Source organism: Lontra canadensis, unplaced genomic scaffold (assembly GCF_010015895.1).
Source record: "Lontra canadensis isolate GAN:19392208 unplaced genomic scaffold, GSC_riverotter_1.0 scaffold3, whole genome shotgun sequence".
NCBI classification, from domain to species: Eukaryota; Metazoa; Chordata; class Mammalia; order Carnivora; family Mustelidae; genus Lontra; species Lontra canadensis.
The window spans coordinates 7,606,447-7,622,794 of NW_022630997.1; the positions used below are offsets into that span (position 1 = coordinate 7,606,447).

The 16,348-nt window shown below is 45.8% G+C and overlaps 1 pseudogene; it reads left to right on the forward strand.

Moving 5' to 3' along the window:
* Positions 1-2,891: 2,891 nt before the first annotated feature.
* LOC116879801 overlaps positions 2,892-16,348 on the forward strand; it is a 38,336-nt pseudogene continuing 24,879 nt past the window's right edge.

Genomic DNA, 16,348 nt, shown 5'->3' on the forward strand with positions numbered 1-16,348 from the left:
GAGATCATGACCGGAGCCAAAATCGAGTCAGATTTTGACTGTGCCACCCAGAGACACCTGCACATGTCATTTTTATAGTGTGCTTCCTTACTTAAAACATGGTGACTGTTTTTCCAAGTCAGTAAATGTACATTTAAAATATCATTTTGAATGACTGCGTCGTCCTCAATCATATGGATTCATGCCAGGTTATTTATCCGGGCCCCTACTGTTGGACAGAAAGTTTATGTTTAATTTTTTTAATTAAGATTTTAATTCTAACTCCAACATAGTTACCATAGAGTGTTATGTTCGTTTCAGGTATACAGTTTGTGTCTGATTTTTGACTGCAGTTAAATTTTATCATATGATCTTCTTTATTCAGGTAAAATATCCCAAATTGGAATTTCTCGGTCAAAAATGTATATATTCTAAGACTTGGATGCATATGGAAAAACTGCTACCAATTAACTTTCCTACCAGCAGTGTATGTTGATTAAACAAACTCTCACCAACACCGAATCTCACTGGTATCTTCTGGTTTTGACCATATCAACGTGTAAGCACATTACGGATACACAGAGTACTGGGGCACCCGGGTGGCTCAGTTGGTTAAGTGGCTGCTCTCGGCTTAGGTCATGGTCTCATGGTCCTGGGCTTGCAACCCTTGGTGTGTGTGTGGGGGGGTCCCTGCTCAGTGGGGAGTCTGTTTCTACCTCTCCTTCTCCCTCTGCCCCTTCCTCTGCTTGTGCTCTCTCTGTCTCTCAAATAAGTAAATAAAATCTTTTAAAAAATATTAGAATACAAGGATTACTCATACTAATAATACTAATTATGTCTAATATTAATTTGCATGTTTAGAGGCCCAACAGTGTGCTGGGTCTGAGGATACAAGGAGGGACCCACACAGTCACCTTGGCCTCAGAGTTTCTCAGAGAAAGACTATCTGTAAATGTAAAGAATCTAAAATTATCTAGAGTGGGGGTGTAAGTTTTAAGAAGTTTGTGTGGGAGGGGGAGAGGGGATGCAGAGCATGTAATAAGACATTGTTTCTAGAATCCTTGCTTTGGCATTATGACTGGTTCAATGACATACCCATCAAGGATGCTCCTATATTGAGTTCCTGCTAAATGGGAAGCAGCTTGCTAAGGAATTACATAATCTCACAATATCTTTACAACATCCTTCTCAGAGGGGTGTTGTCATGTCATTTTGAAATTGAGGAAATTAGGGCATAGATGTAACTGACTTACTCAGGGCCACATATATCTGGTAACCATCTGAGTCAAAAAGGTCCCTGGAACTCTAACTATGGTTAGAGCATGGGAGTCTAGACTCAGATGATTTGCCAGTTTGACACTGAGCTGTCCTAGCAGAGGAGAAAGAGAATCTATAGCTTGGTGAAGAACCAGTTTTGAGGAGTTTGGTTTGGAGAAAAGCCAATCCCTCTAATCCACAGGTTTGGAAATAGCCCTATGAGGTAGGCAAGACCTAAGACTCAGTAATCCCATGGCAGGGAGGGGAGCTTGCTACTGAAGGAACATAACCAGAGGATGGATAGTCATTGGCTATCCTTTCCCCCCAATCACCTTAGACTGTCTCAAAGTTTCTTAAGCCTTAGTGTGCATAGGGATACACGAGGGCCTGTTAAATGCAGATTCTCAGGGTCAACCCAAGACATCTGGTTCAGAGGGTCTTCAGTGGGGCCCTTGAACCTATCCATCTGATCATCAGGAGACACTGATGTAGGTGGTCCTTAGGTCAAGCGCTGAGAGCCATAGCAAGTCTACTAATCCTGAGGTGACTGGGATATGCCAGCTCCTTCCCTGCCAGTGGGATACGGAAGAAAGCCCATGGTAGGAGGAAACTGAATCTTTTCTACTGATGAGCAATTGCCCAGCTGGTGGCTGGGCCATCTCACCTGGGGATAGCGATGGCTTTCCAAGGGGCCTGCTATCCTATATTACTTCATGTGAAGTAATAGTTCATATGTAAACGATTACCTATGTAATACTTCGTATGTAATTAATCAACAGAGAACTTTCTCCAGCTTGGCCCTGAGCTGTGTAGAGGGAGAGTGAGTGTTGATCCGTCAATAACGTCTCCCTGGGGGCCCTAGGACTAGGTGAGGGGTAGGGATGGTAGTTGCTGTGAGTAAGCCCCCTCCCAGACTTCAGACTGCTCAATCTAGGAGTATTTCTTGTAAGATGGATTCAGCAGGTGATAATCATCATCCTTGTGATGATATCAACATCATCAGTCAACACTATCATCATCATTACCACCACGGTCATCTAATGTGTATGAAATAGTTCTTTGCCCAGCCACTGTGTCAGGCACTGGATTGCTTTCATTCCTCACCATGTCACTTGGGTGAAGGTCCCTTTATAGTTTTACCCCCATTTTAGGAATCAGGAAATGAAGGCATAGAGAGGGGAAGTAACATGTCGCAGGTCACACAATTTGTGGTGGAGTTAGAATTCCAGCCCAGGCCATCTGCTTACATTTGAGTGGTTCTCTTGATTTTTCCCTTACTAGTGAGGAGAGATTTGGGTTTTAGGAGGATGGGGGGCAGGGCTGTGACATTCCCAGGACCATGAAGTTTGTCAGTGGTGTCACTTGGATTCATTACCAGGGTTTTGCTGACTCCTTGCCCCAGCCTCTTTCTTCAAGATTGCAGCTTCTAGATGTGTTAGGACAGACTCTGAAAAGGGAAGGTTTTGATTAACCAATGGCATTGACCAGAAAGCAAGCTGTGGTTCTCAGGGAACTCTGCACTACCTTTTAAGCTCCAGCCATGCGTGGTCAGGAGGCTGAGCACCTGAGTTCGGCAGTGATACAGGTGTTAGATGCCATCCATGGCTCCCAGGATAGGAGCTGAAGCTTCATTCAGGTCTGGGCTCTGTTTAGGGATGGAAGGTCATGCTGTCTACCCAACACTAGTTCTGACACTCTTCGCCAGTATGCTGGTGACGTGGCTTGAGGCTGCCAACCTCACTGTGGCCTTTCAGGCCCCCTGGAACATCTCCCGTTCATTCAGTGTGCAAAGGCTGGCTGCAGCCCTCTAGACTACCATGGACAAGATCAACTCAGAGACAGTGGGCCTCAGAAACTTCAGCTGGAAACTCACTTACACCAACTCAACTTGCAGCATTAAGGAATCTGTTGCCATTCTCACCAATCATGTCCAGAGACAACAGATTTCTGCCCTGTTTGGACCAGCACATCCAGTAGCAACTGAGGTAGAGGACATCCTTCAAAAACCTGGGCTGTTTGTCATTAGAAGGGATGGTTTTAAAGGTGATGGGATACACCTGAATAATCTCGTGGCAGGGATGACATTATTATAGATAATAACTCTGTAGGGTTTGGGTACCATTTCTTTGATATGTAATTAGACCATGTAATTAGAATGGTTAACATTCTCTCGAAAGAAAGCCTGTCAAGTCAATACTCGTTAGGCAGAGGTTCACTAACAAGCTTGTCAATTGTTCAGACATGGTGCTGTTGTGTATAGACTCGTACCATTCCCTCGAATGTTGTCAGCCACATGGCTCAGGAAAATTAAGTAGAAAAATGCATGTTCCGCTTCAAGCAGAAAAACATCATTTGTTTGTGTAGGTTTCCCTTTCGTGTGTGTAATAAATTATTCACGGTTAACGGTAAATGTGAAAGAGTGAAGTATGACAGATTGCAATAATCCGGGACCAGCAAAGAAGACAAACAAATGACTTGTTTCTGTTTAGTAAATGGGATTAGCTTTGTGGAAGTCTTTGGTATCTTGCCCTCAGAGAGGTGTGGATGCAAAGGCAGACTAGGAAGGAGCATCTTAGCCCTTACTCTCAAAAATACTGCAGAACTGTCATTAGTGGCTGGTGTCAGATGAAGTTCACGTTTGAACCTGGATCTTGGTCTCTTCTGAAATTTTTCTTTTGATACATTTCCAGCTGTCCAGAGCTTGCCCATTCTTCAAAGTCAAGTTCAAATGTCCTGGAATTTTTGTTCACTTCTCCACCCTCACCCTTCATACCCCTAATTCCCCAATCAGAAGGAACTTCTTAACCCCTATAAGTCTATATCCTATAAATATTGAAAGGTATATTCAACTCTGAAACTATTTGTTTATGTCTTAGTTCCTCTAATAATTGATCATAAGCCCCTTTAAGAACAAGGTCTCCAAAGTTGGTTGTAAATAATGGGCTCCTGATGAAAAGTATTGAGAAGTGAATAAGGAACAAATCAGTCAATAAATGCTTCTTGTGGTTATTCTTGTCCTTTGAGGTATTGCATCCTCAAGATGGATCCAAGACACTGTCATCAATATCATCATCCAGTATGACCCATAGACTTACGGAAGCCAAAGATTATACAGATACCTTATCATGGGGTTTGAGTGTAGCATAAACTGAATTATGGAAAGACATCCTTTTGGTTCCTTTCAAGGTTATTGGCTTGCTGGGCTCAGAGTGGAATATCCCTGTGTTTGACCTTGTTAAACTGCAAAACTGGAGGACAACTTCTTATATGACACCTCTGTAACACTCGTGCCACCCAGGCACAAAATTGGTGATGTGTTCTAGAGAAGGCTCTGGTATCTGGGCTGGAAACATATTTGAATGTTGGAGGTCACTCTGGGACTTCCTCCTGGGATGGAGTGGATGAACTGTGGAAGATTGTAGAGAATGGACTCAAATCCCAGTTCACCGTCACTGTCAGTGTGAATTATACCAACAATGACTGAGCCTTCCTTCAAGAGACTCTTAGAGGCTGTCACTGGCTACCCAAAGTAAGTAGGAAAGAGTCTTCTGTTGCTTATGTTTAGAGAGACAAATGAGCAAAGCAGATTGTTTGAGAAAAACAACAACTAAGAACTCTTCATCTTTCTATGGATGTAAGAAGCAGAAAGAAACAGGGTGTAAAATTAATGATGTATAAAAGCATCACCAACAACAAAGTCATTTTTTTTAATCTAAAGTGAAATCGCAGATGTTATAGTGTTATGAGGCACAGAGAAGGTTCTGGAAGTATCTTCCAGGTGGGCTGGCTCCTTTGTTTGGGTTAATGTTTAGAGCATGAGCTCTGGAGATAGACAGCCCTGGGTTTGAAACCAGCCTCTGACACTTTCTAGCGGTGTGCTCTTGAGCAAGTGCATTAACTTCTCTGTGCCTCAGGTACCTTCCCTGTGGAATGGAGACAGTCATCCTATCCACCTCACAGAATGGTGAGGATTAACTGAAGTCAGGCCTGTAGAGCGCTGAACAACGCTTGGCACAACGGGTCGGCATAAGAGAGCAGTCACTCTTACTGGGATACTTAAGAGGCTCTCCTTTCTAGCATGAATCAGTAATGACTCCTTTCTATTCTTCAAATAAATTAAGCCCTTTATGGTCTTCGTAGCCTTGGGACTTGGGGACTTGCTGATCCCTTGGTCTGGAGTGCGACCTGCCATTCCACAAGACCCGCCCCCAGCACTCTTCCTGTGGGGAGCTCCCTCTTAGCCTTCCAGACTCAGCCCAGCGCCCACCTTGTCCGAGGGGCCTTTTCTGACTGCCTGATGGGGAGAAGCACCTCCCCAGCCCCAACACACAATAGTATCAGAGCATCCTTCCCCCTCACTAACTAGAATCTTACAAGCTGTCTTTAATGTGTTTGCGTGTATGTTGTGTGACTGTCGGCTTCCTGAGGGCACAGGTCTTCTCTCTGGCCAGGTGCTGTATCCTGTGCTTAGTGCCATGCCTGACACACAATTGGGACCCCAATAAGCAGGCTCTCATTTACCACATTTAGAAAACAAGTCACTGCTTCATTTGGGTGTCCTCAAAATACATGCTGATGTGTTTGCAGGGGAGAAAAGCATGATGGCCTCTTCCTCCTCCCCACCCTCCAACAGGTCTGAACGCTCCTGATTCTGAGTCATCAGCGAACCCCCCCTAACCGCCCAGTGGCTGATGAGCCACAAGCCAGACCTATTGCTCTAAGTGAGTTAAATGAAGAAACTGAGCACAAAAGCGGGAAACCAATTTTGCTGGCTCACACTTCGAGAGAGACCCACGGTGAGGATTTGGGGGTGCAGGGCCAAAGCTGCCTGTCTGGAAGCTGCGGACGTGTCTCAGGAAGTGTCCACGCTGGGGATAGGTTAGGCATCCCTGTTTTCTCAAGCATGCTCAAGGAAAGAGAAAGTTCGCATCTCATTTGCTCACTGGGAGCAGCTTTAGGCCACACTTTTTAAAAAGCGCGCGCGTGTGTGTGTGTGTGTGTATGTGTGTGCATGAGCATGTGTGATGGACTGATTTTGTTTTCTCTTCTCAGTTATCATCCTAACCTGAAGCTCAGAGGATGCAAAACTTATTCTGCTGGCTGCAGAGAACCTGGGAACCAGAGCAGGAGAATCTGTCTCCGTTATTGTGCGGCAGTCGGAGGTGGGTGCTGGTAAGCCCTCGGGGACCCCCACAGTAAGAAGTAACAAGTCGGGGTGCCTGAGTGGCTCAGTCAGTGGAGAGTATGACTCTTAGTTTTGGCTCAGGTCATGACTGGGGGTCATGGGATCGAGCCCCACACAGGGCTCTGTGCTCAGTGGGGAGTCTGCCTGAGACTCTCTCTCTCTCCCTCTGCCCCTCCCCCGCTCACCTTCTCTGTTGCTCGCTCTCTCAAATAAATAAATAAATCTTAAAAAAAAAAAAAGAAAGAAAGAAAGAACGAGTAAGGAACCCTTGCTGTGTGTCAGGTGTATTAGCTCACTGAGGATTCATTACTACCCTTTGAGCCAGGTAACCCATGTCCTTGTTTTATGATTGGGACACTGAAATGGAGCAGAAAGAACTTACACGGAGTTCTTCTGCACCGTGGGTGAGGGGTCCCTGTTGGAGCCCCAGCAAATGCCTGGAGAGACCAGCATACTGGTCCCATACTGGTCTTAGGTGGTTTGGTTTATGTGGTGATGATTGGGACGGCTAACGCGTACCACGTTCCCTCCTCTAAGTTCCTATATGTGCATGTACTACGTGTCCTGTTGCACTCAGTACCCCAAGAGCCCCGTGAGGCAGATATGCCAGCCCTGATTTGCACCATCGTGGCTCTCATTTCTGACAGGCTTGGAAGGTAAATGTTATTAGGGTTCCAGACAAAGAACTGGGGGCTCAGATAACTGAAATACCTCACCCAAGAGCTCGGAGCTTCTGAGGGGCATAGCTGCTGCTCCAGACTGGGTCTTTTGGATCCTGGGACTGAGCCCTTTGCCTCAGGAGCTCTGCCTTATGGAGTGTCGACTGGGTACCAGACCCCACCATGAGCACCTGATATATGGAAACCCATTTCAGCTCACACCACCCCACGGGGAGACACTTTTTATTGTCCTCATTTTAAAGATGAGGAACTGAGTCCCTGAGGGCTGAAATGACTTGCCCGAGGCCACATGACTAGGAGCAGGGAGAGCTGGTATTCAAATCCGAGCAGGCTGGCCCCAGCGTCATCCCACCCGCAGGCTTCTAAAAAACACCAGGTACATTTAACTATGGACACGCTGTATGATTTTTTTTTTTAACAGCAGTTTTACCCTTCTTAAAGTGAACTTGGTTTGTTTTACTTTATTTATTTTTTTAAGATTTATTTATTTATTTGGGAGAGAGACAACACGAGTGAGGAGAGGAGCAGCAAGAGAGAATCTTTAAGCAGATTCCCCATTGAGCGGGGCTTCATCCCATAACCCATGAGATCGTGACCTGAGCCGAAACCAAGAGTCTGATGCTCAACGCGGACTGAGCCACCTAGGTGCGCCATAAAGTAAGCTTGTTTTCTATAATCATGAGCTGAAATAGAGCAAGAGGAAGTAAAGGAAAATGTATAACAATGGTCTGGAGTTCTTTTATCTTTTTATCAAGAAGTATTTCTCTGGATTTCTCTGGACAGCAATTGGAATTCTAAGCAAATGCCAGACTTCCCAGAACATCCCCCTGCCTCCCTGTGTTACTGCTGGCCACTCTTTTCTCTTCACTTGTATCACTTCTGCCTGCGGCCACGTGAAGAGAGGCTGGGACAGGTCCTAGTACTGGCAGGGAAGCCTTCAACCCCCTTGTTGCTTTCTCCCCAAGCCTCCCTGATCACATTCTCACTGAATTGCAGTGGCAGAAGCTTATAGAAATAAAAATATACCACACAACGTCCATGCAATTGAACTCACCCAGCTTTAAAAAAAGAAGAGCATAAATTCATTATATAAAATATCCCCAAAATAGGCGTAGGTGGGGGGAAAATATCCAGGTGCAGAACAGCATTTTAGTGTGTTACTATTTATGTAAAATGTACATGCATGCACACCCACACTCCTCTGTACAGGCCTAGAACGGTTGGATACCTCTTGGAACAGATAGGAGGGGGTCGTAGGGAAATCGGGAAAGGCTGGCTGTACCTCATATATGCATACATAGAGCGAGTGGACATTAATTTCATAATAGTAATAATACAGATAATAACTATCCTAGCAAACCACGGAAGCCACGAGCAGAAAATTGAGCATCAACAGACCTCAATTTTTCAAGTTTTTGCCACCCATTGCTAGAAGGTAAACTTTCTGCATCATAGCTGCTTGACACCCCAGGTTAGCCTTTATTTATTATTCTTTTTTGGCTTCCCTCCCACTGCTTCTGGGCTGGCTCGAGAATATGGACCCGGTGGTGGGGGGCGGCAGGCCTTCCAGAGTCATTGTGTTTCCAAGGATTATGATGAAGAGTTTCAAATTTGACATCGTCTTTAGGCAGTTCCATTGAACGGAGGTATTTCCTATAAATGGCGACATTGATTTCATTGTGTTTTAAAACAGCTTTTGGAAGGAAGTATTGACAAATAAGAAGGTGACACACTTCCCCCGCGGTCTACAAGTCAGTGTTTCTCATAGCCCCGGACTCCTATGGAGAAGGTCCCGGAGATGAAGGCTTCTGGAAACAAGTTCTACCAAAGGGTGAGGGGCTGCCCTCCTTCAGCTCCATCTCCATGGAGGAGCAGGTCGGGTGTGGGGCCTTCTTGCACGGGCCCTGCCCCTTTCTCGGAGGATGTTTGTCTTTGGCTCTGATAGTCTCCCTCTATTTCCCCTCACAGCCCTAACACACACACACACACACACACACACACACACACAAACACGCATATGCAACACACGCACGCACTTTCTCATCTTCCAGAGCCCACAATAAATAATAGTCTGATGACGTCTCGTGAAATCTGCACCCCAGCATCGCAAGGAAGGACAGAGGATGCTAGGTGAAATCCCAGTTCTGTTATTTACTAACTGTGGGCCTTGAGGGGGAATTGTTTAACCTCCATGTACGTCTGTTTCTTTACCTGAAAAATGAGACTCCTGCAAACATCTGCCTCTGAGCTCTGGTTTTGAGTATCTAGTAACCCAGTGCACTGAAGTAGCGGAAGAGATAGCAGTGAGCTCAGACCACGCCAGTTCCCTTTCGCCAGTTCCCTAGCTTGGCAGGAATCCAGAATCAGGCCCCAGAATAGAGGGATCAGAGATGTGGTGCTAGGACAGGTCAAGGCCAGCAGATGGTCTGGCACAGGGGGAAGATAGGAGAGAAACCAGCAGCCAGTGGTGATCCCAGGTGATCCAGGTGATCCCAGGTGATCCCAGCCAGTGGTGACTGTAGGGGATGATGGGACACAGTGGTTCCCATAGAGAATTCTTTCTTTTAAGGTTTTATTTATTTACTTGACACAGAGAGATAACACAAGCAGGGGGAGCAGAAGGCAGAGGGAGAAGCATGCTCCCCGCTGAGCAAGGAGCCCAATGTGGGACTCGATCCCAGGACTCTGAGATCATGACCTGAGCCAAAGGCAGATGACTAACCAACTGAGCCACCCAGGCACCCCTCCCACAGAGATTTTTACAAAGACACCATTGCCAGAGCTGGAAGTACTGCCAGCGTGGGACTGAGCTGACCTGGAACATGATGACAGGTCACTGATGACAAGGGTTCCATTACGACCAAGGTGACCCATTGTGGGTCCTTCTACCAGAAGGTCATTACCTTCTACCAGAAGGTAGTCAGGAACTGGGAAAGACAGTTCTCTGCATTTACATGGTGCTACAGGAAGGGACCTGGAAGGGAAGAGTGGCCTGGGGGTCCTGCTGTTAGCCCGGGTTGAGATCCAGCTTCTGGAATCCACCACACAGGTTGTCTGGAGCTCTCTGAACTCATAAAGATCAACTTTGGGCCTTTAAAATAATCTTGACCTTGACGCTGGGTGTGGCTCAGCCACTTCTAGTTCCAGTTGAGAACATAGCAACCTTATCCCCCCACCCCATCTGCCCCCGGCACCAAGTGCACCTCCAGTGGGACCTGGGCCACCTCTCATGCAGCCAGGCAGGTCCCACTGGCCTGTGACCTCAGGGAGACGCCCTGGCCTAGGGGTGATGGGACACAGTGCCCCCTGCGGGGTTGAGTTGAGTCCCCAGCCAGCCAAACTTACTCCCAGGAACCCTGATTCCCAAACCAAGAGCTTTGTGGATACCAACACCTGGCTGCTGTCCTGGGTTCCTGAGCCCAGGAATCCCTAGAAAAATCCATTTTTTTCTCTCAGCTCTTAATCAATGAGAAAACTGAAAGGAAACTTAAAACTGAATTGAATTTCTACTTGTCCCCACCATCACCACCCCTAATCCAGATTTGATTTGACACTTTTTCTCTTCCTACTCTCATGGAATTTTAATGTGCCAAAGTAATTTGGCCGAGGAAATGCAATAACCGTGGCAAAATAGATCCTCAGCGTGGTAGGAATGGTCATTCTCCACGTGGGGGGAGATGTTTTGGTCTGTGAAACAGCAAGGTGCTCTGTAAAAAGATTTGTCTCTATTAGACCTGGGAGAAAACACCAGCAACACCAAAGGGTTGGGATATTGTTTTTAAATCAAAAGTGACCAGGTTTAAATCAAAAGCTTAAGTCAGCTCTTTTACTCAACAGAAAGACATTGCCCTTTCATGAATTAGATAATCTGCAGGTGAATTTGAAAAGTCTAGGTGAGGTGTGGAAATCAGATAGGGCACCCAATGTTTCAATTAAGAGACCAAGATCAGCCTGTCGCAAATTTATTTTAAAGACACGCATGTTTAAGTTGTTGCTCCTATGCCTAAGGTAGAGACAGAATAAATCAAGTGGGCCCTGACTTAAAAAAATTTTTTTTTAAGACCCATGAGGAATTTTTCCATGCTTCGTTGGCCCTGTGGCTCCCTCCCTGAACACAGACCCCGTTGCGTATTTTATAATGAGCCTGTGAACCCACACCTGCTTCTACAGGTCAGCGCATTTTCTCAGAGAAGGTGGCAGGTAAGGATTCTCCATGGGAGGGTGTCTCAATGGCAGTGGCATTATTGACATTTTGGGCAGGCTGCTTTTTGTGTGGGGACGTGTCCTGTGCACTGTACAATGCTTAGCAGTGGCCCGGGCCCCCACCCCATACACGCCAGCACCACCCTCTAGTTGCAGCAAACCCCCCACATCTCCAACATCGCCTGCCTCCCCTGTAGAGAACCTCGGCTCTAAAGAAACCTGGCTCTAGAGGGATGTGAGTCTCAGGGACTTTGTTTCTAAGGTGTTAGAGAGAGTCTGAATAAGGGAGTGTGGTCCTGTGGTTCGGATACCAGCCCTGAAGTTAGGCGGATCGTAGCTAAGAACGACTCTAAGGAGAAAACACAGTAAAGGTTCAGTAGAAGTGGTAGTCATCACCATTGTCTACAATGGAAGTTTCTATACAAAGGTGGGAGGGGAGTGTAGTTGCCATGGGAACCAGAGGGGAGATCAAAAAAGAATCCTTGGAAGAGGCAAGTCTCAGTGGACCCAGTATATCCTAGTGGGGGCCCCTGCCTTTGAGGCATCTGCTTGGCAGGACCAGCCAGGACCCCGGATGTGCTCAGTGTGGTTCTCCAGCAGACTGTAGTAATGACAGGTCTCTGCCCCTGACGTGGGACTGCTGTGATCCTCACAATGACCCTCCTGATTACTGTCTTGAGAATTGGGATCATAGATCTGATTTTAAGGATGCGGAGTGGAAAATTGCAAAAGCAAAATAAAGACATTTGGTGGCAGATCGAGTATGATGACGTCACCATTCTAGCCCAGAACAAGGTGAGGCCACACCTGACCATTTCCATATCCTTTTCCTGCTCACTGCTAGTGATTTGTGGGAAGGACCTCATCTAGGAGTTTCTGAAAGCTGAGGGCAACTTTTTTTATAAAGTGGGTGCTTAACAGAGTCTTGAGCTACGCATTTTGCTTCTGGGTCCCCCACTTCTTCCTTGATGAATATCTTTGGGGGATATCATTTCCGGGACTCAGTTTCTCAATATTTAAGAATGATCAGATGGTCTTGAAGGGTCCCTTCAGTCCTATTACCCTGTGTGCATAAAAACCCATACATCCTGTTCAAACATTAAAGCTGTCTCCTGGGCAGCATACAGATATTTTCAAAATCACATTAACTCCTTTGATCTACTGATGATGAAGACAGTTAGGATTCATTTGCTCAACACACAGACACGAGACAGGGACTGAAGGCCAAACATAGTGCAGGGTGTGGCGATGCGCCACAGATTATGTCTTCTGAGGGAGGCAAGCACTCCGAGAGGCGTCTGTCTACATGGTGAGATGAAAGCCCCACAAATGGGGGTAAAGGTTTCAGCATCGTGAAGGCTTCAGAAAGGAGGTGATATTTGGGAAGAGTGCTTTGCTAGTGGTGAGCAGGAGAAAAGTAACACAGGGTTGCCCAGGTGTGGGGTACTCAAGGCTGGGAGGTTTGGCACACATTTAGTAAACATAACATTATTTGATAAGTATATAACATTTACATAATTTCAAAAAATACTACTCTGACCATCTCTTATGACTTAGCATATTTTCGCTTGGAATTCTGAAGTGTCTTTTCTTTCTTTCCTTTTTTCTTTTTCTCTTTTTTATTCATATTCACCAGTGCAATCTTTGCAAGTGTATACTAATCACTCGAGCACATATTGCCCTATGGAAAATGTTAGTGAGAAATGATCTTTAGAGTAGAAAGATAGACTTGGGTTTCTATAGTTTAAGAAGAGTGCCTTTTTCCTGGGAGGAGGGAGAAGAAAGGGGGTCAATTTTACCTTCATCTCAACTTATTAAAAACCTGCAAGTGCAATGAATTTTATTTTAAAAGATCAGTGAGTTTAGAATTTCAGATAGTACTTGCCCAGGGGCACATGCTACTCAAGGTAGTAAGAGAATACAAGAATCTATGTACTGGAACAGATGTATGACTCTTAAATGGTTTAAAGCAAAAGAAAAGTTTTTCGAACCTTGTTGCTTGTTAAGAAACAAATGACACTGAAAGTAGACAAAGTATACAGGTTTGTTCTAACAGACATTTAGGTTGCCTGTAAAGATGAGGAATACATTATGGGTCAAAATCAGACATCAGACATGTTATGTATATGTCATTCCTGTTATATTGGCTTTATTTTCAAAACTGTCCTTTGTGGTAGTCATTTCTTCTTATTGGTATCCTTACATATACTAGTCATTCGATAAGTGAGTTAGGACTTTCCCAAAAAAGCTGACTTGGAGGTACCAAAGTCAAGGAGGCTCCAACATGGGAAGACCAGATCGGGACTCATTAGCAAGTCATTTTTAAAATGTCCCTGGGGATTCTGGGGGGCTCGCTGGTCTGGTCAGGGGGTGAACGATAGAGGGAGGGTGATGGTGTGATGGAGAAGAGTCCTGAGCCTCCTTCTTCCCTCTTCAACCAAAGCAGCTCTGCTCTGTCCCACCTGGTGTCTGCATTAGGGTTCCAGGTAAGAGTCTCCCTGAAAAACAGGGTTCCTCTGTGTTAAACACATTCTCTAGGTGTTGGGGAGGCACTGGGAGTATGACATAGAGAGGTCATGTGCTTAGATACTCATTTAGAAAGAGGATTCTGGCCTCGGGTGACACAGGTGACACATCTCGATAAATGCCAGAGCCAGTATTTGGGCAGCACTGGCTTGAGCCCAGCGCCTGAGCCATGGCACTGTCTGGTGGTGGTGTGGACACAAGAGGGACATGTCACAGAGAAGCACTCACACTTTGGGTCAGAGGATCAGGATCCGAGGCCTGACTCTCCTATTTATTAACTGTGTGACCTTGGCACTCATTTTCCTCACCTCTAAAATGCACCATCTCTTCAGGACTTGGTCATGGTGCTGAGAACAATGGAATTGCTTCCTGTCTTACAACCATTCCAAAGAGGCACACCTGTGTCAAGATGTGACAACAGTCATTCGTCTGGTGTGATGATTTCTGGGGATACCAGTTCTTTTGTCAAGAGCCAGCAGGGGGATGAGCTCTTTTATGCTCCGGTAGGACTTTGCCAGGTACTCCTGAGGGCACAGTGGCTGCCTGTAGGTCAGAGCATGTGTCTCTGTCCCATTCTCTGCATGTCCTTTCTGTCAGGCAGGATATTGGGAATAGGGGGACACTCCAGGTAAAAGCCAGGGTAGTCCCGTTGCTCTAGACTGGTGCTTCTCAACCTTGAACTTCTAAAGGAGCCATAACGGTCTGGGGTGTTGGAGAGAGGCTAAGAAAGACAGGCAGGGGTTCTGCTGCAGGTTTCAGCAACTGCCAGTCCTTATACCACAGCAACACCATTATCCATCTGATTCCTCAGCTTGGAAGTACCAAGGATGCAGTAATCCAAGCTCTAGGATATCAGTGTCCAATAAGGTAGCCATTCGCCACAGCAGGCTAAATAAATTTAAATTAGCTAAAATTATATAAAATTTAAGGTTAGTTTCCCAGCACCTTAATGTTTCATAGTCTTCACTTCTTTAGAAGTTCAAGTCCCCTGGGTAAAAAAAATGTGAGGAAAGAAAGCCCTTGTATTTATTCTCTGAAATGGAAGTCCTGGATAGTAGGGAACAAAAGCTCCAAGCAAGGGGAGACTTGTTCTTTGCCCTAAGCTGGAGTTAGCAAAGATTGGAGCCAAAGCTTTCCTTATGCAACTGAACTTATCTCTCTAAATGTTTACTTGGGTTTTCCAACTACAAAAAACCGTCTTGGTTATCATCGCCCATCAAACCTTAAGGACCTTTACTCATACAAATCTGTATTTTTTGAAAGATTTTATTTCTTTACTTGATAGAGACAGAGACACACACAGAGAGAGAGAGAGAGAGCATGCATGCACAATCAGGAAGTAGCAGAGGAAGAGGGAGAAACAGACATCCTGCTGAACAGGGAGCCCAAAGAAGGGCTCAATCCCAGGACCATGGGATCATGACTGGAGCCAAAGGCAGATGCTTAACCGACTGAGCCACCCAGGTGCCCCACAAAACTGTATATTATGGTCAAGTAGCCATTTAGAGACGGCAACCAACAATGCATAGCATATCTGTATTGGTGAAACCTCCTGAAATGTTTGCCCTCTTCCCCCTCCAGTGCCATCACTGGGGTCCCCCCCTCTGTTGCCCGTACGATAGTGTCCAAACTCTTTAACACAGGCTCAAGGCTCTCTACTGCCTAGTCCCAACCTACTTTCAGAAAAATTGTTTTTCCTGGCTTAAACCCTGTGCTCATCCAATGGGTCTTGGTGCTTATGCCATGTGTCTTTTACCCTCAGATGATGCCATGCCTGCTGTCCCTACCCCACTCCATCTGGAATCTTCTTGCCCTTCGGGGTTCAGCTTAAGCTTTACCTCTTCCAAGGATCCTCTCCTCTATCCCACAGAGGTCTCTGCCTCCATGGATGCCCCATCACAGTCCTGAGGCTTTTGCAATTAACCCCATACTAAAAGTGGCAGGTTTTGGCTGACATTTAAATCATGCCAAGGCTTACCATCTCTCACATCCAGATGCTCTGTCCTCTTCTACATTGATTTTTCCAGGCGGGCCTATGATTTATGGTGAGTGATAGACTCTCTAAAAGCAAACTCGGTAGATAATGACAGACAAAAGGACAGGCAACTGACTGAAACCTTCATAGGTGCCCAGCTTTGAGTTAACAGTGTTACATATTCCAACTGACTGAACCCCCATAAGAACAGTATAAGTAAGTTTTATTTTTAGTCTCCATGGTACAGATGAGGAAATGGAAGCTTGGAGAAGCAAAATCCCTTGTCCAAGCTTATGCAAGCAGTAAGGAGTAGAAATGGGCTTGAGCTTGGTTTTGGATTCCAGACTTACACTTAAGACCTCAGCTCACTATTCCTCTTAAAGAAAATGGGACATTACTGTATAACAGAAGCAGAGCAGTCTTCGAGTCAGATGTTCAACTTCTGGCTGTACTACCTACAAATGTGTGACCTTGGACAAGTCACTTAACCTCAGTGATCTCATCTGGAAACAGGCTAATCACACCCCCCCCAAGCAGGACTGT